The 25,610-nt window shown below is 33.0% G+C and overlaps 1 pseudogene; it reads right to left on the bottom strand.

Moving 5' to 3' along the window:
• Window positions 1-25,610, bottom strand: part of LOC149561731 (cytochrome P450 720B2-like) — a 27,503-nt pseudogene extending 1,893 nt beyond the window's left edge.

Here is a 25,610-nt window from a genome sequence, read left to right as displayed (position 1 = left end):
ATACATACATACATACATACATCTATATACATACATGTATGTGTATATATATATACATATATGTATGTATATATATATGTATATGTATGTATGTATATATATATGTATATGTATGTATATGTATGTATGTATATATATATATATATATATATATATATATATATATAGATATGTATATACATATATATACATACATACATACATACATACATACATACATATATATATGTATATATGTATATATATATATGTATGTATGTATGTATGTATGTATATATGTATATATATGCTAGATGGTAGTCTCTGCAGTAAGATGTACATGTCCATCAAGTGTAGAAAGATTAGGATCTTTCTTTAAAATAGTTTGAGCATAGACTTTCTCTTTGTGGATGACCTCTAGATGTGGGGTAATGGAGGACTGAATCTGCATCAACTTGGCCTTTATATTGGCCTCTTCACTTGCTAGTGCAGCTAATTCTTTTTGAGTGTGAATTGATATGGAAAAATGCTTCTCACTTTGAGCTGGATCTTTTGGTAATTGCATGCTAGAAATCTTCAAATTTATCTCCAAGCTCATTATCCTCTAGGCTATCTCTTGTGTGAAATTGGAAAAATCACACAACTTCTTGTACAGTGAGAAAATGTTCTCAAGTATAGTTTTGACCTTTTCAATCTGCTTGGCCAATTCAACTTGTGCAAGTGCTCTACCACTTGATATTTTTTCATTCACCTTTCCTTGAAATTTCTTTTTAGACCACTCCATAAGTTTGAAATTTGTGTCTTGGTCTTCACTTGTCACTTGGTCAAGTATATCTGATAATTGTTCTGTTATTGGTTTTGATTCATCTAATGACTGCAACCTGAAGGCATCCATAAAGATGTCCTTAATCTCATGTAGTGTTTGCTTATGCTTATACTCTTTTTTGAGTATTTCCTATCTTTTCCTTCTATTTAATGCATCTTGCATCTTTGTAATCTACTCCATTGTGATATTCTTTGAGTGATAAGTAGGTATGACTATGTCTTCATCTAACTCAAGGTCTCCATAGTGAAGTACCCTAGACACCTTGGTTGAGCTTGAGCCTAGAGTTGAGATTTGTAAAGGTATGGCTTTAGTGCTTGGCTTCTATAGGGTTTTTTTAGGAGTGCCTATTTTTGGTAGCTCTACCAATGTCTAAATAGAAACTAATCCTTTTCTTTTGATTGATCCTCCTTCTCACCAGACTTCCCTTCTTCTGCACTTAGCTTTTGAATGGTGTCACTTGCACCAGATGTGTTAGTTTTTGTAATTGTTAAAGATGGTGGTGGAAGCATTAAAATTTGAGTGCTAGTAGCTATATAGATGAAAGGTGGTTCTTGTGGTTTCACTTTGCCTTTTTTTGGTTTTTCTCCTACCTTCTATATCTCATCTACACTCGCCAATTTAGGGTTTGTGCATAATTGTGCATGTAGAGTGGATTGGTGAAGAATCTTGGAGAGATTATTTGTAGTTAGGGTATTGATGTTATGAGCACAAGTGTCAGGAACATCCTTAATCATTATTGTATCTATAGGTGTGATGGTTACATGAGGAGGGCTAGGGGGTGGAATTTGTGTGTCTTCCACACTCTGTTCCTCTTGTTGATACTACTCAGCTATTGCCATGTCTTCTCTCTTTTTTTTCTCTTCATCTTCACCTTTTTCCTTATCTTCTTCCTCTTTCTTCTCTTCTTCTCCTTTCTTTTCTTCATCTCCTTTTGCTATTGCTTCCTCCTTTTTCTCTTCTTCTTGCTTCTCTTCCACTTTCTTTTCCTCTATCTTCTCCTTGACAATGGCCTCTACCTTATTTGCTTCTTCATCCTTGTCATTAGTTATCTTGTAGATTGTCTTCCACAATTTTGTGGACTTATTCACTACATCCTTAATCTTATTTTGTAGGATGCTGAAGGCTCTATATTTAGGTGAAAATTTTCCACCATATTTCTTATTAGCCTTTGTTATTTTACCTCTTGTTAGGTTAGGCATCACTTGTGCTAAGATAGATTCTTTGATCTCATTTTCCATTTTTAGACAATAATGCCATTTGTTTTAAATTATCTCATATAACTTCCTAGGCATGGTATTGTCTAGCTCTAAAGGTGTGTTTTTAAATTTAGCCATCATGGCATATATAGATTCCTCTATTTTTTTTTTCTCTTCTCTACTTAACTTATTGAAATCAAGGCTTTTAAAATCATTCAAATTTGCATTCTTAATATTTTCACAAATCTTATCTATGGTAGATTTGGGAGAATGGCTTACCACTCTGAATTGGTTGACATCCTCTGATTCTATTCTCTCCTCATCAAAATCTAGTTGTACTACATGTTTTCTTCTTTTCTTCTACACTTCACCAGTCTATTCAATGGCCATCTTCTTCTCTTTTGTTTCCTCCTTGGCTTTTTGAGTACAAGCCCTTGTGCTAGCTCTTGTTGCTAGTGTTGGCTTGGCTTGTGTAGGCTTGGTTACCTTCTTGGGTTTGGGCTAAGCTAAAGGTTGAGTTTTAGCCTTTCTCTTCTTTGAATCAGCTTGTATAGGTGCTTCCTTAGCTTCTTCTTCCTCTGCACCTTCCTCCTTATCTTCTCCTAAGCCTTGGGTCAATTCCATGGGACCTTGCCCTTGCTCTTCCTCTTCTTCATTATCATCTTCTTCTTCTTCTTCCTCTTCAGGACCTACTGCCCCCTCAATATCTGCACCAAATTTCTTCCTTATTTTCTTTACTAGTTTATCTTTCATCTTAATTACAGAGCCTATCTTCAATTTTGTTTCAAATTTGGATTTCACAAAATCATATGTGCCAAAATGGGGTGCGTCTTTATCAATCTCTTCTACAAGCAATGTTGTGATTGCTACTAAGGCTTCATCTACATCAAGTTCATATCCTAATGGCCTTAGCCATATCACCCTTGGAATTGCTACCTGGATATAGGCATAGTCAATGTTAACCAAAAAACATATGCCATTGATATGTTTTTCCACTAGGGAAACTAATATCCTAACCCTTTGCTTCATGGATTTCTTAAAATCCTCAAAATAGCTTTTCATTTAGTTCTCAAAATTATCACCCATCTGATCAATGTACTCATTGATTTGTGTGATTGCAATTTTGTTTCAATTCCAATTTACCTTTCCAATAGAAGGAAACTCTTCCATGACATAGAAAAATATGCACACAAGAACTGAACGAAGCATGCATTGAGTACCTTTTGACCTCTTTATTGCTCCTAGGTTCTCATTTATTTGTTGCAACATCAGTTCTGCTAGATCATATGTATGATCTTTCTTCACAATCTCATAAGCTACATCAACAACTATACATGGTACACTATTCAATCCACTGGATTGGGAGAATTTGTGAGAAATCAATCTCACTACAAAATCTAGAAGAGGATTTTTTATAGTACCAATTGTCATACCCCTCTTATTCCACTTAGCTCCTATATTCCTTTCAATGACCTCTTTAGAATCATTGCGTAGGGTCTTAGGTCAATCTGGGGTTGGGAAACCCATAGCCCTATGCACTATTTTCTTTGTAATCTTAATTGGTCTTGATTCTGACCACAAACATCCATTGTGAATTTTGTTGAGAACAATCTGTATCCATTCTATTTTGAAACTTGTAGGGTAAACTAGGGTATTTCTTAAACCCTTCTTATCCACTATCTAAAACTCAACCTTCAGAATCTTGTTATGACACAATTTTTCATAGGGTTGAAATATCTCGAGGTCACCTACTACACCTATCTTATAGTTGTAACTTTTGTTTATGTCCTGCACCATGAAAAGCTTGGGCAGAATTATGGACAATGCATTGGTATGGTCATTTTTGTAGGTGACTTCTGGGATTGGCATAAACTTAGGTTGTTTGACCTTATTACTTACTAACTAGACCTCATAACTTTCCTTTTTATTGGGGTTCTTAGAACTAGAAGCCTTTATACCGAACTAGGGTTTCAATATATTAAAAACTTTAAAATTGCATAGCTAGGCACTTGATAAATACCTTAGATCGACAAAATTTATGCTGAATCACTATTGAAATAGATGCAAATGGCTTCAAGATTTTTCTTTGATCACTTCTACGCTCTTCTCATCTTTGCTCTGTGCTTGAATGGCATAAAAATGATCAAATTTTAACCTTATACCTTTCAAAATCTAGCATTAAATGCTTAGTGCATATAACTATAAACTTAGCACTTGAAGGTTTCAACATGACTTGGCTCCCATTAGATTTCATTCACTTGGCTTGCACTAGATTTCTACTTCACTTGGCTTCCATTGACATTTCTCAACTCTACATTAACCATCAACTTGGTCACTACTAGCAACTCGGCATCCACTGGAGCTTTACTCAGCATCTAAGGATAGTTCAACAATATTTGCTAAAATTTCAAATTTTGACTTGGCATCTTTGCTTATGCTAATTTCTTCTTTGTAGTACTTCTTTGTCTTGGGATTGATGTATGATATAACTTTCTATATCAATCCCATACATCTATTCATGCTTATTTGGATGAGGTGTGATCACTTGACCTCTTGGGTGAAGTGATCCCTCCATTTGATGTGCTGCACTCATCTTTCTTCTTCCAAGTCTTGTTCATTTGCCTTCTGATTTGTTCAACATCTACTTTCTCTTTTCCTTTTTTGACTTCTGACTTGGGTGCTTTTGACTTTTTTGGGCAATTCCTACTAATGTGACTAGTCTTCAAGAAATTGAAACATGTGGATTGACTCAACCACTTACTATAGTTCCCTCTAGAATGTATCCTTATGCAATTTTTTGAGATGTGTCCATATTCCTTATAGTAGTGATAGCTATACCTGGTATTGTAATCCTAGTTGTAGTGGTGTGCATGGTTGTTTCTTCTTGCAAGCTTATTAGGTGTCCACATAGGCTTTGATCTGCACTCAAAAGCTCTATGTCCATACTTCTTGCAATTTTAGTAGTGACCCTCAAGTCTTGGTGTCCTTATGATCTTTGTTATGCATTCATGTGCTTGTGTACTTACTTTTTGTCCTTGTGACAAGAGCTTGCATTTTTAGGCTTATCATGCTGATGGCCATCCTTGCTCTTACATACATTAGAGGTATGTCCCTTTTTACCAAAAAAATGAAAAGGAGGCTTAGTGTTCTTACCTTTGTTACTTATTTCTTCTGCAATCTTGGATGATTCTCCTTGTTCAATTTTGGTGTAATCAAGTCCTAAAGGATCATTACTGGCCCTTGGTGACTTCAATAATTTCTCAAAGTACTTGATAGCCTCATTAGGTTTGTTGAAAATTTTTTCTATCTCCTTCTCTCTCCTCAATTCATTCTATAACTGTTCATTTTGCATTCTCAAGGTGGAGATCTCAATGTCCTTCATATTTAGCTCATGATGTACATTCATCATTTGGCTTAAGGCATCAAGCTACATGTTTAAAATTCTTTCAAACTTAATTGTCTTCTCCTCCAGTCTATTGGTAAGATTTATCTTGTCATCTTCTATCATAGCCTTGTCTTTAATGGCTTTCTTCTTTTGTTTAGTTACTTCACAAAGCATTAATGCTTGTGATTCTTGTTCAAGCTTGAGTATTCTAATTTCTTTTGCTTGAGCTCTCTTCTTCTCCATCAATTCTGCTATTACTATATCAAATTCCTTGGAATCTCTATTGGAAAACACTTGTGTAGTATCAATATTCTTGTAGTGTGTGTCATTTTGAGCTATGGCTATATCCTTGCTTGTGAAAAGGACTTTCTGAATTCCTCTTTGGCTTCCTCCAATTTTTGTAGAGCAAGATGCACATCAATCACCTGATTGTCTATGATCTTCTTGAGTTTGAAGACTTCCATTACTAGATCTTTTCTCTAAGCTATTAGACTTATCCTTGTGAGAACCTTTGGCATGGGAAGAGTACTTTTGAGAGGGGGGGGGAGGTTGGGGGTGGTGAATCAGAAGTACCACACTTTTAACCTTTTCAAATCCTTTAAAACAAAAAACTAAAAGTAAACTGCATGCATGTAAACATATTAAATAAACATAAAGAAAACACATGAAACCAAAATTTGGTAACCCAGAAACCCTCCAAGAATAAGAAGGTAAAACTAGGGTGGGGTTGATACACACAAAATCACTGCAGCAGTAATTGTTTGACCACTTCTGATGGTTTTCCCTATGAAAGAGCTATCCTATTAAAGGCTTTACACTATGTTAATAGTGACCTAGTGAAAGGATTTAGAACACTTTACATGAAGTGTCACCCTATTAAAGGATTTAGTCACCTCTTCAAAGGATCTACAAGATAGTATTAGAAATCTTTGGCCTAATTGCTTATACTCTTCAATTGTTAATTTTAGGCACTTGATCTGCTCATTCTGATGTGATCCTAGCTTGATCTGATATCTATTCATATCCCTTCTTTGTTTTGATCAAATGGATATGTAATTGTTGTTCAATTCATTAAGTCTGTGATGCCCTTATTGTTTGCCATGTTATGTAATTTTTCTATTTTCGTAGCAACTTCCTTGACTTCTATTCAGCAACATAAAATCATGGGTTCTAAGCCTTATTATAAAGACTTCATAGACTTAGGGTTAGGTATGGATCTATGATCCATATTGAATCTTTAACTCCCACTCATTCCTTGCACTTTTCTCATTGGTTGCATGCCTTCTCCATTTTTCTAATTGGTTGCATGCTAATTGCATAGGAAATATAAAAGATTCATTCTTATCCTTTTAATCCTTTGAAAACCTTCTATGTCAACTCAAAAATATAGTTTACTTCAGAGTTTGTGAAGGCACAAACTCATATGCTTATTCTATGTTACTTAGCACATACTAGACTACTAGTTCTCGACACATGTATAGTTCTAGCTCACTCGACACATAAAGCATTATGACTTTCTTGACATCAACACTGACTCGACACTATATATGATTCAACAATTGTATAATGCTTGGCACTTAAAGTCACTTGACACTAGTATAATACTTGACACCTAAAGTCAGTCGGCACCTATTGGAATTCTGGCTTGGCACATACTATAACTTGGCATACATAGTGTACTCAGCTTCAATGTAGAAAGTGGTTAAGTGTGTTGACACTCAAATGTCAAAACCATTCTAAGAACAACATGTTCTTCCAAACAAACTTGTTTGAAAAACTTATCTATACCTACATCATAAATTATCTTCATTTTCATATCCACAACTAACATAGAAGTTTAGAGAATCCATTTTAAATGATAACAATAAAACATAATGGTAATAAGAAGATCTAACATTTTAGTAATATAGTTTTCAAGTAAATTTATTTATTTATGTTTTGTAAATAGTGGTTGTACTAACACATTTCTGAGAAGAAGGAAAATAAAAATAAGAATGATAATAAATGATACACATGGTATCAGGTCACATTTCTTAGATGAATGACAATGAAATTAAGAATGAGAATGAATGATACACATGGCACTAGGTGATGTTTATAGTGATAAAGTAGTGATCCTTAGACAAGATGGCCATCTTAATGCTACTCTGGTTCCATCAAACCTAATAGTACTTCTATTGTAAGATTAATCCCACTTAAGGAAAAAGAAATTGAATTTATAGCCAACATTCCTAACAGAGTAAGAAAAGAGTTTTACTACCCATAGTTATGGAAATCAGCACTGAGACAAAATTTACATAGCAAGAGGGATATAATAAAAGAAAGTAGATATAATTAACTATTTTCATGATCTTGAATGAATTGGCATGGTTGAAGAGATGTGATACCATGATAGGAAATGATGGATTCTCCATTGAGTGACCATCTAGTGGATCCACGTGGCAGTGATATTTCCTAGCCATTACTATTTCTTGATAATAATTTCCATACAAACAATGTCATACAAAATACTACTAACCATACAATCCAATACAACATTTATTGAATTCTCCAAATCTTTAAAGAATAGACTAAAAATCTAATGAAGTGCAAATTCAACTCTACCCCTAGAGATCTCTTTGAATATATTGTTGAAATATTGAATACAAATAGTCATTTGTCCCTGAAGCCAAATTCCCACCTACCACCCTAACCATGTTAGAAATATTATTGCTCAGTAGGTGAGTTTCAAATTTGGAAAACAGGGGGAAAACATTTTTGAAGAAAGAAAAAAGGAATGAATCTGATTCATTCAATTAGTTGAAGAGTTGTAGAGTAGAGAAGTGCAAGAATATAGAGCAAAGAAGGAAATTGATCAATAGATCTAGTCATTCAGAAGACAAAAGGAAGTTTTTTCTCATGTTTTTAGTTGCACATGTTTCCTCTTGTCATTCTAAAAGTTTGTTATTTATTGGATTTGTCTTGTGAAGCAGCGATTGCTTCATGCATTGTTGTATGCAACCATTAGAGTTGCAAGTTTAAAGTTTGAAGTTTTACCAGTTTGAAGTTTTTAGAGGTTTTCTGGTTGAAGCTAAATGCTCCCAAATTTTGTAATAGTTTATCATATTTGAATAGCAAGAAAGAAAGTAGGCATACATATCATTTTTGTTCTTATCTTATTCATTATTGCATGTTTTGCATTTGAGAAGTTCTTTGTTGAAAGCTTCACACTTCAACTCTATATGTTTTAATGATAGTCTATCATATTATCACTCAGTTTGGTCTTTGACTAGGTTATAACTTTGCAATTATTAATAAGCTCACTCAATATTCTCTTCTATTGAGCACCACTTTGCGGTGGCTACCAAGGTCACTTGGCATTCCTTGTTGTCAAGCTCACTTGGAATACTCTTGTGCCAAGTTGCCCTTTCTTTGTTGAGTCACTTGGCTTCCTCTTCTGTCGAGCTTACTCAGAACCATCCTATCACTCGACATCCATTGGTGTTAAGAAAAACTAGCAATCAACACCTTCATGTGCCAAGTAAAATTTTATGTGTTGTGAGCACATTTATCACATGGTATCAAAGCTTCGAGGCCTCTCATCCATAGTGAGTTAGGACATTTGTTTTTTTGGAATATTTGACATGGTAGGAGATGCAGGAAAGATATGGTAGTAGCCACCATCCCTTAATGGACAAAATTATGGTATGTGGGCAAAGAAGATGAAAACCATGATGGTTGCAAATGATTTATGGGAGTTTATGATAAATAGGTTCAATGATGTGACAAGCCTAGCTAAATATGCTACTCTCACAAATCCACAAAAGACTGCATTGAAAGAGTCAAGGAGAAAGGATGCTAAGGCATTAAGTCTAATTGGGGCAGTGATGACAAAGATAGTTTTCCCCAAGATTGTAGCAGCAAATTATGCAAAGGAAGCATGTGATATCCTTGAGACAAACTTCAAGTGGACTGATAAGGTCAGAGTAGTGAAGCCACAAATGATCAGAAGAGAGTTTGAGAACCTTCAGATGAGGGACAATGAACCTATTATAGAGTTCAGCTCATGAATCTCAACATTGATAAACCAACTCAAGTCAAATGGAGAAGACTATGATGAGCAAAGAATTGTAGAGAAGATATTGATGAGTTTACCTGAAAAATATGACAATCTTGTCATGACCATAGAGGAAGCAAAGGACCTCAACAGATTGACCATGGATGAGTTGATGGGAACTCTTCAAACCCATGAGTACCAGATAAACAGGTCAGCTACTACTTCCCAAGAGTAATCTTTCAAGGCTCGAGAGAATACAATAGGCAAGGGAGAGGAAGAAATGGCTCTAATAGAGGCTCAAGAAGTAGCGGTCACGGAAAGAATGGTCAAAGAAATATTGGTGGCAAAAGCTTAGGAAAAGAAAGCAACCAAGAGGGAGCAAGCACCTCTCAAAATAACTCTAGAGGAGGTAAGAAGAATTACAACTCCAATAAGAGTAATGTTGAATCCTACTACTATCATAAGTATGGGAATTATGCAAGTGAATGCTAGAAGAAATAGGGTGATCAGTCAAAGAAAATTGCTAATGTGGCTAATGTGAACATGGGAAATGCAAACAATCCTATAGCCTTCATCATGTGTAACATTGGTGAAGAAGGAATCCTTGAGGTATGGTATCTGATAGTGGTTGTAGCAACCACATGAGTGGTAATGAAAGTTTATTTTCTTTCATTTATAAGACTTTCAAGTCTAAAATTAAGATAGGAAATAATGGAACTATTCCCATAGTGAGAAAAGGATCTATTATGGTCCACACCAAGCAAGGTGAGAATAAGGAAATACAAAATGTGTATTTTGTCCCCGATATGAAGCACAACTTAATGAGTGTTGGACAACTAATTCAAAATGGATATAAATTGTTGATGAAAAATGACAAGTGTGTCATTCATGAGAAGGATGGGAGTAATAGATTACTTCCAGTATTCCAAATGATAAAGAACTAGATGTTCCCTTTGAGGATAGAGACGTTTCTCTTCTCAAGTCAATGTTGCACCTCCCAAGCATGCATGTACAATAGTACATTAGCAATTAGCTCTTAAAAGCATGATTGAAGACCCCTCCAAGCTTTGGCATCTCAGGTATGGACATCTTGGCTTTGCTGGTTTAAATTTTTTGTCCAAGAAAAGAATGGTAGATGGTTTGCCAAGCATTGTAGATTCATATGACAATTGTGAGGCTTGCATATTGGGCAAGCAACATAGGCTTCCCTTTAATTCTAGAAATTCTAGAAGGGCTAGGGCACCATTAGAATTGGTGCATTCTAATTTGGTAGGCCCTATGCAAACTACTTCTATTGGGGGAAGTACTTATTTTATGACATTCATAGATGATTTCAGTCGTAGGACATGGGTGTATTTTTTGAAGAATAAATCTGAAGCATTTGAAAAATTTTTAGAATTCAAAGCCCTGGCTAAAAAAGAATGTGGACAGTACGTAAAAGTCCTTAGATCACATAGAGGAGCAGAGTATACCTCCAATATGTTTGTAATTTTTTTGCAAGTAGAATGGCATCAAGAAAGAGCTGACAACTAGCTATACTGCATAGCAAAATAGAGTAGCTATGAGAAAAAAGAGGACCATTGTTGAAATGGCTAGAAGTATAATGAAAGAAAAAGGGCTCCTAATTGAATAATGGGGAGAAGCTGTAGTAACAACAATATATTTGATCAATAGGTATCCTAGTAAATCTATTCATGACAAGATACCTCTTGAGGCTTGGTCAAGGAAAAAATGGATAGTTGAGCACTTAAGAGTGTTTGGATGTGTAGCATATGCACATGTGCCTAAGAAATAAAGGAAAAAGTTGGATGATAAAGGTGTGAAGTGCATCTTCATAGGGTACAACTCAAAATCAAAGGCCTATAGATTGTATGATCCAATTAACAAGAAGAACATCATTTTAAGAGATGTGGAGTTTCTTAAAAATCAATCATGGGATGGCTCAGTAGATGAATCCTCAAGCACTTCAAGTAAAGTGCCTACTATTGAAGAGGAAGAAGATGACATTAGTGATCATCAAGAAGATAGGGCAGCAAACATAGATTCTAGACAAAGGAAAAAAAGCAAGCATCCCTTAACATGCCGAGAAATAGCTCAAAGTACTTCAAGACAACCCCAAGCTATTATGTAAAATAGTAGCAGTAGCAATAATAAAAATTTAGACCCCACTCTTGCCTCCCTATTGCCAAGAAATACTAAAAGTCTAAGGAGATATACAAAGAAGAAAGGTATGATGAAGATTATGATGAGAGTGTAAATTTTGCATTAGTTTCTCATAGTGATCCAATTTATTTTGAGCAAGCTATGAATGAAGAGAAATGGTGTAATGCCATTGATGAGGAGATAGATGCTATTGAAAGAAATGAGACATACAAGTTAACTACATTGCCTCCCAAGATACAAGTAATTGAAGTGAAATGGGTATACAAGACCAAGTGCAATGTTGAAGGAACGATAGATAGGCATAAGGCATGTTTAGTGATCAAGGGGTACAACTAGTAGTATAGTAGAGATTATGATGATACATATGGCCTAGTTGCAAGAATAAAAACCATGTGTGCTAGCATAGCAATTGCAACCCAACACAAATGGCAGTTATATCAAATGGATGTGAAGTCTGCCTTCATGAATAGTGTATTGAAAGAAAAAATATATGTGGACCAGCCACCTAGTTATGAAGTTGTAGGTGAAGAACACAATGTTTATAGATTTAAGAGAGCTCTTTATGGATTCAAGAAAGCTCCAAGGGTGTGGTATAGTAGGATTGACTCATATTTTATGAGCAATGGCTTTTGCAAAAGTGATGGTGAACCCACACTTTACATCAAGGTAGCGAATGGTAATGTGTTGATTTTTGTCTTGTATGTAGATGATTTAATCTTCGCTAGAAATGATAATTTATTAATTGGTGAGTTCAAAGAGGCCATGAAAAATGAATTTGAAATGATAGACCTAGGTCTCTTGAAGTACTTTCTAGGCATAGAAGTAAAACAAATGCATGATGGCATCTTCATCTCTCAAGCAAAATATGCAAGGCAGATCTTGGAGAGATTCAAAATGTAGAATAGTAAGGTAGTCCCAACACCAATAGTAGTAGGTCTAAAGTTGAGCAAGGAACATAGTAGCAAAAGTGTGAATTCAACACTATACAAGAGTATGATTTGAAGTTTAATGTATTTGATTGCAACTTAGCCAGACATAATGCATGTAGTAAGTTTGATTTCTAAATTTATGGAAACACCAAAGGATTCCCACTGGCAAGTGGGAAAAATAATCCTAAGGTATGTTAATGGTACCAATGGATTTGAAATTTTGTATACTGCAAATAATAATTTCAAGTTAGTGGGTTATATAGATAGTGATTGGGCTTGAAGTTTAGATGATAGGAAGAGCACTTCAAAATATATGTTTCATATCAGATTGGGTGCTTTTTCATAGGCATCCAAGAAGTAACATATTGTTACTCAATCTATAGTAGAGGCTAAATATATAGCAGCAAATGTAGTAGCATATAAAGCTATTTGGTTAAGGAGGATCTTGATAGATTTGAATGAAAGGTAAGAAAATGGAACCACAATTTATTGTGACAACATCTCCTCAATTGCATTGTCCAAGAATCTAGTCTTCCATGGGAGAAGCAATCATATAGAGATCAGATATCACTTCATCAGAGAGTTGGTGGAGAATGGGGATATCAAAATGGAATTTTATAAGTTTGAACAGTAGCTAGCAGACATTTTCACAAAGCCATTGGGCATTAGAGCTTTTGTGCACCTAAGAGAGAGTCTTGGTGTAGTTGATTTGGATTAGAAGTGTTTCTTTTTTTTTGGCATGGGACAAAGGGGGCATGTTAAAATATTAAATATAGATAGTTTTTTTCCCCTAGAGCCAAATGCCCACCTACCAAACTAATCGTGTTAGAAATATTAATGCTCAGTAGGTGAGTTTCAAATTTGGAAAAGAGGGGGAAAACATTTTTGATGAAAGATGAAAGGAATGAATCTAATTTATTCAGTCAAATGAAGAGTTGTAGAGTAGAGAAGTACAAGAATATAGAGCAAAGAAGGAAATAAATTAGCAGATCCAATCATTCAGAAGATAGAAGGAAGTTTGTTCTCGGGTCTGCAATTGCATGTGTTTCCTCTTGTCATTTTGTAAGTTTATTGTTTATTGGATTTGTCCTATGAAGTGGTGATTGCTCCAAGCATTATTGTATGCAGCCATTAGAGCTACAAATTTAAAGTTTGAAGTTTTACTAGTTTGAATTTTTTAAGGTTTTTCTGGTTGAAGATAAATGTTCCCAAATTTTGTGATAGTTTATCATATTTGAATAGCAAGCAAGAATATTCTTTTCTTGGGTCAGACCATGATAATTTGCATCACAATCTATAAACAATTATATTTTAAAATGCACCATGTTTTTTTTTTTTTTTTTGCCTATTTGACTTTATCATTTCAAGAGGGAAGTGAGAACATTATTGGATGATGGCACATCTATCGTGTAATATATATGCACCATTTTGGAAGTATAAAACACTTCAACTTTTTAATATTGGCTAGGAGTGCATATATGTTTCCCTGTAGCAACTAGTTTGATTTTCCTCCCTCCTTGAATCTCACATTAATTTTTTATGAAAAAATAAGGCATGCCACATGAGGCAAAAGATGTAAGGAGCCAACAAGTGTGCTCAGCATTTTGTGGTGCAATTTCTAGGGCTAGTAATCCTACAAATGGTAATGTTTGATGCCCAGTGTCTTAAAAAATATTATTTTTTAAATCAAAATTTATGTTATTTTTATTGTAAATAAATATCAATTAAAAGGAACCAAGAAAAAAATAGAAAAAATATGTGTTTCTTTTCAACTAGAAGTTATGGCTTCTACAATTAGGTCTATCACTTCTCATTTAGCTCCTAGTCCCATTGATTATGCATTTCTTCCAATGCTCATGCCAAGAGGATTGGCCAATGACTTAGGTTGAGAAAGAAAAATGGATATGAGTTATGTAGAGTACTAATGATATTTCTATCATTGTCCGTGCCCTTCTATAACTCACTCCAAATAGGGCTTACATGTCTCTTTTGACATAAGGAGTACATAGACCCTTCCTCTCCAACTTTGCAACAAGCTAGAGGAATGTGTTTGTGGTACTATGTAAGGACTTCCCTTGCAAAACCAATGCCACATCAGCAATCTCCATATAATGTAAAATATTCAATGAGAGTAAAAAATATTTGAAAATTGACCAGACAACATTAGTTGATTAACCATCATTAAATTTAACAAAATAATACATATACATAGCATCCCATAATATAGTTACCAGAATACCAAGATGTATTGATTATGTCATCAATTTTGATAGAAGCTCTAGAACCTATCTAAGAACAGAAGGGTGAGAATATTGTAGGAGTGCTTTACCACCCTACTATGAAGCTGTTAAGCTTCCCCAAAATCTTTCCTGACATGAAAGGTACCCACCCCAACAATGAGGAAGACTAAACAAGCAAAACCAAAATGGAGTTGTGTAGTAACAAAAATTCATATTATAAAACTAATATACTAAATAGACATTCATAAAACCACATAATTAGGTTAGTATCCATCTTATCATAATTAAAAGAATTTATCCTTATTTCCAATTCACATCATAAACATCATATATGTTGTGAAACATGTAAAATAAGAATCACAAGCAATCCATAATGTGGCATCCTCAACATGCCATGTAAAATCATCATAAAATCATTAAACAACTTTATCAACCTACCATCTTCAACATCCTACCTTGTAAAATCTATTTCCATTCCATATGAAACAATACAAGAAGACTCTCCATTAACACATAACACATCATGATTCTCATGGGCATTCTATACATATAAAGGAAAGTAAACATCCACTTAATTATCAAACATGTCAATTTCATAACACTTCCATTATTTATTCATATAGTTTCATATGCCATTTACTTCAAGAAAGTATAAATATGGGAAACATGGTAATGATAAAATATTCACTCTTCTTGGCTAATGGCAACATCTATTTTCAATATATGGCATGTACACTATGGAAACTAAAAAAGATTAGGGAAGTCAATACATCCTCTTGCTCTTTATAACCTTATTAATAATTTACATACTTCCCAAAAACATGTGATCATTTTTCCTACTCTTCACATATTAGTTATTTTCCTTGAATAGGGTGTATTTTTCTCTACTCTCTTGAGGCATCATCTAAGAGTTTACAAAACTAAATTACTCTTATCCCAAATCATTCCTTATCCCTACTTAAGACCAATAGAGATCCCAACAAAAATAAACAAATAGTTCACAAATCCAATATTGAATAATTACATATTACTAATTATGAAGGAATCTTTGGTCGCAAGTGTCTTTTAGACTAACACCTAAAAAAAAAAAGAATCGATCAATAAAAAAAATCCATCTATTCCTAATGTCAAATCTATAAGAAAACAATAATAAAATGAATACATCATCTCGTATAAAGGTTCATAATTTCCCAATTTAGTGCAATTATTTAAAATCATCATTTTAAGTTTTAATTAGTCTAATATTTCCAATAGTAAGATTATATTAAGAATAATCCAAATAGTCAATAATTAGAATTGGCATATTATGGAGATCATTCCTATCCACAAAAAATATCTAGCTTGATAAGATTAATAGCAAGGTAAATGTGTCTGTAGATTGCGATGCACCCTATCACCCCATTTCGTGGATGATTAACACATGCTTATAGAGACATAATTTATTATGCTTAAGTTCAAGCCTATTGAAATTCTTTTCAGTGATCTCAAATATCTTGGCACATGATCTAGCACCACATAACTCATGGGCCTCCAATTTTACAAATTCTACCTTTATAGAGTTTGATACTATAAGTAACATTTTTCTTGAAATTACATTTACCCCAGAATATTGATTTACAAAAGTGGGGTATGCATTTGATGACCATTAAGGAACCAAAATTCTATGATGATATATCCATATCTAAATATGTTTACCACTACACCAGTTTTAAATTGAGCCTCTAAGTGAAAGGTGTTATAAGTTACAATAGGGAAGGCGATATATGGATCAATGTGTTTTTTAATTTCATGATGGCATTCACTCAAAATAATGAACTATGGCTCATTTGTTCTTAATAGCTCTTAACATCTCCTAAAAGTGTTCTAAGTAAATGTGATTTCATAATGAAGACATTTGTTCCAAGCTTTTGAGATAGTAATAGATGCATTTAATGGAGGAGTTATCATTAAATCACCATTTAGCACAAGGGCTGCTTTGTTGTGATTACTAATGGTCTACATACTTTTTCTCTTTGATGGCCATTGTTTACTTGGTGGAATGGATAGGTCTGACCCCTACACAATCTGACCTAATTGCATCATAGATAATTACCCACATGTTTTAAGTTAATTTCCTTACGTAGATAGAGCTATTCAAATTTCAAGAAAATTTACAATAACATGCTACTAACATCTACCAACATAAACATTTCCATTCATTTCCACAGACTCATAACTCTAACATGAAACATGAATATCAAGAATTTGACAAAATAATTTATAAAAAGGTACCTGAGTTAACACTAGTCATCAATTTGTTGCTTCAATATTTTCCCAAAAACTTCTCCCTTCCAGCCCCAAATGTTTTTTTCCCTTCTCTCTCCCATGATTCAGGTATTTTATATAGTTGTAGGGTTTAGCCCCCCTCCTTGGACTTGAAATTGAAATTTCACAAGATATGCTTGAGAGACCTTGGGAAGGATCAATAATACCATGTTTCAAGCCTATCGTAATAGGGGACTAGAATTGGCAATACTCTCAGTCATTACTTTCTCTTTGTTTATAGTAGGAAACATGGGGTTTCTGATATAAGGACTTGGCTCTAATGATAATAATTTTTTTTTCAATGGAGCAAGAGAGTCATTGGTATGGCTCCATTCCATTGAATCTAGATAAAAACACACATTTACTTGAGAGCTTTAAAGATGATAGTATTTTTTCTTGTCTAACGATTTTATTGCTTTTAACAAACTAGAGCTGTTGTAGGCATGGAGCTGACAATACTATTTTTTCCCACGGTAGTGATTCCAAAAATTCTATTAGTGGTGCAAATTAATAGGTTTCTAATTAACTAAATTTCTTTTAACAATAACATTCAACCAGTAATGATAATTTTAATTTTATTAAAAAAAAAAGAATTTTTAAGAATAAAATCCATGTGGAATTAAGTTCACTGATTAATTTAGTTTGAGGGAAAATGGGTTGTGACATACTAGAAAAGTGGAGATTTGAGTTTGGCCTTGTTTGGTCCTTAAAGTCATTAACCTCTAAAAAAATTGATGGCCATGAATTGGTAACTCTAGAAAGGAGTTCTTGGTGTAAGATGTACATCCAAAGGGATAGAAGATAATGCCCTTCCCTTGAGTCAATAATATCTCCCACCTTTCCAACACCATGTATCAAAATTTCCATTTCTTTTATTCTTTTTCAATGGATTTAATTAAGGGAACCTCTTAGTGTAAAATCTCATATGGTGTTGTTAGATATATTAATTTCTACTTAGAATTAATTGTCTATCATTAGATGTTTCTAGATTATTAGGTTTAGGTTTAGGTTGTGTCAGCTATAGTATTTTCTAGAAGATTGTAGCTATTTTGTCTTATTAGCTAATGCTAGATTTCTCTAGAATATTGTATGCTTGCCTATAAAAAGGCATGATGTGTTCATTTTAAATCACAATGAATTAATACAATATATTTTTATTGTGCTACAAAACATTTTGTTTGGTGTTTTATATTTTCCTGTGCCTTTACCCATCCTTCATATTGGTATTAGAGCGAGGTTAAGTAGAGGAGTTTGAAGCATTGTGCATAAGGATGATTGCAGTAGAGAAAGGAGATAGAAAGTTATTGTGATATCCGTAAGTTTCTTATTGTTCTATTTAGGGTTTTTTATATCTGTGAATTTTTTTTATAAGTTTCGATTAGGCATGGCTTCAGGGAACTTTTAGGCTTCGATTCCAATGTTTTCTAGAAAGAATTATGATGATTGGGATTTTATAATGAAGCTTATATTTTATTCCTATGAGTTATTAGATATAACCTTAAATGGTTATGCTAAACCTGTAGATGAGTCTACGTTAAATACTAATCAAAAGAAAAAGTTTGATGAAAATAGGCAGAAGAGTAAAAAAGGTTTACAGATTATTGGACAAGCTCTAGATGAATCGATTCTTGAAAAAATTAAGCTAGTTGTTATAGCCAAGCAAGCTTGGGACATTCTTTAGATTGCATATCAAGGTACAAGTAAAGTAAAGATTGTTAAATTGCAAGTGCACTTAGAAGAGATTTTGAGAATTTACAAACGAAGGATTTTGATTCTATAGATTAATTTTCAAATCATGTTATAAATGTGGTTAATCAAGTAAGGATGAATGGTGATGAGCTTACTAATTAGAAAGTTGAAGAAATTTTTTAAAGAATTTTGCCTCCTAAATTTGATAGTTTTGTGGTTGCAATTGAAGAATATAAGGATTTAACAACATTATCCATAGATGAGGTGGTTGGATCCTTGCATAATCATGAAGATAGGTTGAGAAAGTGCAATGGTAATTCATTAGAGAATGAATTAAAAATATAAATGACATTTGGTAGAGGTAGATGACGAGGAAATTTCAGATTTAGAGGAAGAGGAAGAGGTTGATATAATTTTCAAAAGGAAGAAGGAAAGCATCTAGATCTAGGAGGAAGGAGAAATCAACACCTCAACTCAAGGGGATGTAGTAATAGTCAGACATCACAGAGGTATGATAAAACAAATATTAAATCTTATTACTGCAAGAAGTTTGTACATTTTCCAAATGAGTGTAAAAAGAAACAAGATGATATGAGTAAGAAAAATGAAAATTTTTCTGAGAGTAGTTCTGAGACATTATTCATAACTTGCTATATAGCCCATGAAAGTTCAAATGATTTTTGGTTTCTAGATAGTGGTTGCAACAATCATGTGACAAGAAACAAAGATTTTTTTGAAAGCTTGGAAAGATCAATTAAGTTGGAAGTGAAGTTGGGAAATAATGAGATTGTTGAAGTAAGTGGAAAAGGTACAATCAATGTCATAACAAAGCATGGAAAAAAATATATTTCTGATGTATACTTCGTACCTAGTTTGAAACATAATCTTATAAGTGTGGAGCAACTTAGTCAAAAAGGTTATAGAGTTTTTTTTAGAAAAATATGTGCACTATATTTGATATGCCTCCTAGTAATTGGTGATTGCAAGGGTAGAAATGACAAACAACAGAACGTTTCCACTTTGGATGAAGAGCAATATGCTTGATGAAATTGTAGCAAGTTTCAAGGCAATAAATCAAGATCAAGCATGGATATGGCACTTTGATGCAAGAGCATCCAGAGGTATAAGGGCAATCCTGTGTCACCCAAAAAAAATGTACTTAGACTTAGTTTCTGTTTCATGTCTTTACATTTTTGGATACCCATTTGGGTCAAATAAAGGTTCCCACTCTCATAGTTCAACTATCAGTGCGTTTGAAAATCCTAAAAAAATAGGAGCATGTATTTGGGCCATCATTTCGATAAACTAGAAGGTGTGAATTGGCTAGATGAATGTAATCATGATTTAGAGCATTCCAAAAAAAGAATCAGGTCAATAGGCCCCACGGTTTGAAAGTTATTGCAGTTTTTCGGGTATTGGAGACCTCCTAAGAATGCTTCAAAGTTAGGTTATGCCTCCCAGAAGTTCGGTTACCATTTTTGGATTCTTCTAGATTTGCACCGACTTCTAATGTAGCTTCTGAAACCTTCTATGTGGTTGGTGGATGCCTACTAGCACTTTCTAGAATGTACTCCTAGTCCTTAACCCTCCGGGGTCTATTTAAGGAGATTTCTGGCATTGTAAAAGGTAGTTCGGAGTGGAGTTTGAGAGGAGGTACCATAAGGAGAAATTATCTCTAGATTTATGCTATTGTAAGCCCTTAGGGCATGTTTTGAAGTTCATTTTTCCTGTACTGTTTGTACTAGCTTATTTTCTTAGTTAATATAATTTCCCCTTTCTATTGTTTCCATTCTGTTCTTGGGTTGAGTCCCCATCACACTTGATGTATAGACATCTAGATTTCAAAGGATTATCATTATTTCAATAAATGGAAATGGTAAGAGGCTTACCCCAAAATGAAGAATCATTAAGTCCATGTGAGAGTTGTATTTTTGCCAAACATCAAAGAGAGATTTTCCCAAAAGGGATGTCATATAGAGAAATGGTACCTTTAGAAATTATGCATTCAAATATATGTGGTCCAATGAAAATTCCATGATTATGGGTGAGCATTTATTTCTTAACATTATTGATGACTTTAGTAGAAATACATGGGTTTAATTTCTTCAATACAAATCTAAAACTTTTGGTAAATTTAAAGAATTCAAGGCTTCTGTTGAGAAACAAAGTGGTTTATCTATCAAGGTATTAATATTTGATAGAGGAGGAGTGTATAAGTCAAATGTGTTTTTAGATTATTATAGGGACCATGAAATCAAAAAACAATTTACTACTAGTTACACTTTGCAAAAAATGGTGTTGGAGAGAGAACGAATAGGAAAATAATGGAGATGGCAAGGAGCATGTTGAAAGGAAAGAATCTTCCTAAAATGTATTGGGCTAAGGTAGTTTCTTGTGTTGTTTATATTTTTAATAGGAGTCCAACAAAGATTGTGAGGGACATGGTTCCACAACAATTATGGAGTGGTAAGATTCATAAGTGTTTCTCATCTCAAAGTATTTGGTTCCACTATTGTTATCATGAAATGGTTTTCATTGATTTGTCAACATACTCATCTTTTAGCCATCTAGGTATATTTGTTGTTGTGTAATCAACTTGTTGACATATTAGTCATTTTGTATTGATAGTCTATGTATTAATTGGTCCTTTCACTAAATATATTTGGTGTGTAATCTACATTATGGTTTTATATTTTTGTTCAATGATATCATGATGTCTTCATGGTTTTGGTCTCAATAATGCAAATTGAACATGTTGAATATATCCATTTGAATCTATTGTTTTTGAGTAAGTGTTTAATGTTGGCCTAAAGTATCACATAATGTTATATTGCTTAAGGTGCTCATTCTTTCATTCCTTTAACACTATAGGAATATTATTGTGTGATCTATTTTGCATGCTTTTGCCAACATAGTGGATCTCATCATACAAGTGAGGCTAGAAAGTTATCTATTTGTGTCTATGAAAAATATTCAAGTGCATTGTTTGTGTAGTTTATGTGGATTGCTAATGAACCTTACTATAATAGAAATTAGTCATTTGGCAATGGGCCTTCTTGCAGTGAGCATTTGTGGTAGTCATACTTTTTGCAAAAATCACCTTTTGGTTGTCATCTTTATAAAAAAAAATTACATTTCATGAGAATTAGCTTCTCCACATTATTTTGAGTTTGGATTTTCCATGTGAAATTTTTTTTTGTTTTCATGTTCTAATATTTGTTGTGGATGTTTGATGTGATAAAATAAAAAATCTTAGCTTGTCCATATTATTTTGAGTTTGGATTTTCCATGTGAAATTTGTTGTTTTTATTTCAAGTTCAAATATTTGTTGTGGATGTTTGATGTGATAAAATAAAAAATCTTAAGTTATCATTGTAATTATTTGAGTGTTAACTAAAAGAGAAATGTTTTGTAAAGTTGTGTGTGGACAACAAAATTTTTGCCTCTCATTTATTTATCTTGTTGAACAATTTGTATTAAACATTTGTTTCTTTGTAGACAGCTTAACCACTTGAGGAATATCATGTACTGCCTCTCCAACCCTATCATTACTACAAGATAATAAAGTTTCAGATCTTGGAATGAAAGCATAATAAAGTAAGTATACTCAATGTTAAATAATATTATATGTAGGGAGAGAAACATAATTTTCATGTTAAGTGAAATACTATGATGTTAAATTGTGTAGTTATTTATGCTATCACTTAAGCATATATTTTGGAACAATATGATCCTACAAATAACCCTTATTTTATGCCCAAACGCCAATCAAGATAAAGAATGGCTAAAAGGTATAATTGAGAACTTTTGAACTACAAATACCCACAAGTGTGTTGAACTTTTTTTTCCACCAATTAGAAAAGAGCTATCACACTTCCAATCATCCAAATACTCAATTAAATATCTTTATCTATTCTAATACTCATTTTACACAATAATGTGTCACTCAAATTAAGCCACTAACATAAAGATGGCTGACTAGAGTTTGGTGAAAAATTAGGAGATCATATTTTCTTTCAAAATGGATCTGAAATATTAAACTAAATGGTCTCTATTTTAAACCACCAAATATCCATGGCATTCTAATAGTGTCATTTCAAATTAGATGATTTTTTTTCTTTTAGAACTCTAGTTATTGCAACAATTTTAGGCTCAATAAAATTACTCTAAATCACTCCAAACTTTTTCAAATCCTTTAAAATATAGTTTGCTATGGTCATGATTTTCTCCTCAAGAATTTCATAGCAAGTTTCATCCAAAATTAATTAATTTAATGTTGGAACAAAATAGATAAAAGAAAAAATTATAGGGTAACCATTGTGAAGGATATTATCATTTGAGTGGGGTAGCTCATCAGTTTTGCCAAGAAAAGTTGACAAAAAGTTGTTAAGATTTTTTTTTGTCAAATATGACAATATTTCACAACTTTGGTCCTATCAGCCTAGAGTCTTTTGGAAACCCTTCAAATTGGTTCCAACTAAGTCAAAATGGTTTGCTTAAATTACTAATCTTTCAAAATGAATCATTACTACCTATATTTTCACATATGACCTTAGACCTCCTAAGGACATCACAATTGATTATTAGACCTTTAAACTTAATTTTTTTGTTGCTTCTCTATAAACCCCTCTACCTGCACTACCCAATCAAAGAGCTTCTTTATTCACCTAGTAAAAATCAAATCAAGGAAATCAATTTCAATTTGTATTTAACAATAATGAACAAGTTTTCACCTCAAAAAGGGATATTAATACTAATATTATATAATATGGGTAAAAAATATAGATCTTCAAAATTAAATTGTGTACTTACACAATGAGTGAATTTCATATCTTGATAGTTGTCCCATGTTAGCTTTTTATTTCCATTTTCCTTTAATAGAGAATCATGCGTAGCTTGCTTAGTGAAAATATAAGTTAGGTATCTTACAAAAATGTCTACAATAAATTTATTATTCACAACCATAAGACATGACTTAAAAATGATAAGTTGTATGTAACTCTCTCTCTCTCTCTCTCTCTCTCTCTCTCTCTCTCTGTATATATATATATATATCATTTTAAGACATTTAGTTTATTTTTCTCCTATCTACCAACTTAAAAATTACCACATTTAGATCCATGTCACATAATTTTAACCCTTAGCATTTCCATATTTTCCTTTAGCACTTGAATTTCAAGGAACCCTTTAATGAGTTATTTTTATTAAAAGAATCTAAATTGTCCTTTTCACAAGTGAACACAGAACACACATCTTATTAATCACATTTTATATTGCTGTCCACCCTAGTATACTATTCATTTGCTAATTTTGAATAAGTTTTATCAATAATGCTCACCGTGAACTCCTCAATTGCTTTTGGGTTATCTATGATAAATTTAATAGAAAATGCCATGGATGTGGAGGAAGTTTCATAACCAAAAAACATCATAAATAATTAAAAATCTCTAATAATTTCATTTGACCATGACTCTTCTTTCAAAATTCTTGTCAAAAGGTCATTACGAATCACTTCAAGATGATGTCTTTTTTCCTCTTTACACTCTTCAACCTTTCTTAGGTATGTTTCCCTTCCCTACATTACTCATCAAAAAACATTAATATTTTATTGAACTAATTTTTAATTGATTAATATTAATAAAATTAATTTGAGTATGTTAATTCCTTTTGCATAATTAGATCCAAGGAATTTGATGGGTATTTGAAGGATAGATAACACACATGCCTCAAAAGCCTCATAAATTTCTTTTGAATCTTCATAAGGAGGTAAGTCCAACAACTTTTTTCCCATAATGTTCAAGAGAACCTAAAAAGAAGATATATTAAATGTGAAACATGTTATAATAATTATACTATAATATACATAAATATTTTGGCACATAAATTAGAGAACTTCAATGAGAACAAAATTTCAGATTTCTTGAGACATATTCCTTCCACATACTTACAATTTCTATATGAATATTAGAACTATATTTAATCTCACATTTGTTTCTTTAAAAATTTTTGCTCTTTATTACTACTAAATAAAAAGAACAATGAAAGGAAATATTTCAATAAGTTGAGGAATTAAATTGAAATACACATTGAGCCAAATAATTATAAACTACTGTAAATAAATAGAAAAATTGACATTTATATATTCTAAGTTATTTTTGTAATTTTTGGGAAGAAATTAGTTAAAGACATGAAACATATACATTATGACATTCCTTCTAAAGATGAATGACACCCTTATTTTCCCACATCTCCATTGCTAATGTGAAGACATTTTGTAAATCATCCATGAACCTTGACATAAGAGTCTCATTCTTGAGAAAATTGGGAGTAGTTCCATGGAGTTTCCTTTGAAGATCACCATGGACATTTAGTATACCATATTTCCCTACAAGATCTTTAAAAGACTGGAGGTAATTGGCTTGGAACAACTTGCCCTCATTTTGCAAGGCATATTTACTAAACTCTGGATCTACTGATATAATCATGCATGTTCTTCCAAACAAGTTTTTGCAAAAAATTGGCCCATACCTACATTATAAATCATCTCAATTCTTTCATTTCCAACTATCATAGAAACTTAGAGAATCCATTTCAATAATGTAATTTTCAAGTAATTTTTATTGATGTATATTTCCTTAGCATTGGTTCATAAAAACTCATTTTCCATGAGAATGAGAATGAACAATACACATAGCATCTATTGTACCAAGATGATGTTCATAGAGGTCAAACATTGAGGATCAAGCCCTTAAACATCACACAAAGTTAAAACTGGCTTGTTAACACTTTTAGCTATGGAATCAAGTCTTGATGTGTGAATTCTTAACCATCCCAACATTAAACCTTCTATCAACATCCCCCAT

The sequence above is a fragment of the Cupressus sempervirens genome, chromosome 4 (assembly GCF_028749045.1).
Source record: "Cupressus sempervirens isolate cs-2001-9-10 chromosome 4, ASM2874904v1, whole genome shotgun sequence".
In the NCBI taxonomy this organism is placed as follows: domain Eukaryota; kingdom Viridiplantae; phylum Streptophyta; class Pinopsida; order Cupressales; family Cupressaceae; genus Cupressus; species Cupressus sempervirens.
The sequence above is the reverse complement of the archived record's forward strand: the minus strand, read 5'-3'. Positions and strand labels throughout refer to the sequence as shown.